The sequence below is a fragment of the Fukomys damarensis genome, unplaced genomic scaffold (assembly GCF_012274545.1).
Source record: "Fukomys damarensis isolate Sample0158 unplaced genomic scaffold, DMR_v1.0_HiC HiC_scaffold_3, whole genome shotgun sequence".
Classification (NCBI taxonomy): Eukaryota; Metazoa; Chordata; class Mammalia; order Rodentia; family Bathyergidae; genus Fukomys; species Fukomys damarensis.
The window spans coordinates 22,436,298-22,437,546 of record NW_022900915.1 but is presented as its reverse complement, the minus strand read 5'-3'; positions in this window follow the sequence as shown (position 1 = coordinate 22,437,546).

The following is a 1,249-nucleotide window of genomic DNA, read 5'->3' as shown; positions in this document are numbered from 1 at the left end:
AAACAAACAAACAAGCAAACAAAAAACATGGTGCTCAACATTGTTAGTCATTAGGAGAATGCAAATTGAAACCATAAGATACCACTATTTACCTAGCAGACCAGCAAAATGAATTCCTAATCCTTCATCAATAATACTAGATGCTGGTGGAAAATAAGGAGCAATTGGATGTCTCACACATTACAGATAGTTATTATTGCTTATATCTAACTATCCTTCTAAAGCACCATGCAGTCATAAGTGGGGCTTTTGGGAGGTGGCTGGATCTAGGGTGTGTGATGTGGGATTAAGTGTGTGATTACTAAATTAGTGCACTGATTGGTTTGGCATAGTTCTGGGTATGGATAATGGGAAGGTCATCCTGGATGTGGATGGCACCACCCAAAGGGTAGGTAGCTTGGAAGGGATAAAAGTGAGAGGCAGGCTGCTGCTGCTGCATCACTACTTCACTGCTTGCTGCCTTGCTGCCTGCCATGAAGTGTTTCTTCTCTGTGTGCCCCCTCATGTTATCTGGGAGCCAGCCAACTAAGAATTGAAACCTCTACTAAGTGTGAGCTGCAATAAACCTTTCATCCTTTGACTTCAGGTGTCAGGTATTTTGTCTCAGCAACAAGAAAAGTAACTAAGACACTGTTGTAATATAAGACAGTACAACCACTTCAAAAAGTTTGGCAGCTCCATACAACATTAAATGTCATTTATGGCCAGGGATTTAGCTCAGCAGTTCGGTGACCTGCTTTGCAAGCGCAAGGACCCAAGTTCAATCCCTGGTACCAAAAAAATAAAATAAAATAAATGTCACTTACCACAGGGTCCAGCAATTTTACTCTTAGGTATTATGTCCAAATAAAATGCAAATTTATGTTCAGACAATGAAATTTCTGTGGTAGTGTTTATAGTAACTTTATTCATACTTGCCAAAACATGGGGAAAAAAAATCCCCAAATGTGCCTCAACTTAGAAATGTATAAATAATGAAATGCTACAGTGAGATAAAATGGAAGAAACTACATGCAATAGCATAGACAAACATCAGATGCATTATTCTAAATGAAAGAAGCAGACTCCAAGGGGTATATACTGTGATCCTATTGAATGACATTTCATAAAAGACAGAACTACAGTAATAAGGTGGGCATGGTGGCACTCCTATAATTCTAGCACTTGGGAAGCTGAGGTAGGAGGATAGCCATGTGTTCAAAGCCTGGGCTACATAGTGATTTCAAGGCCAGCCTGCACTATATAGCAA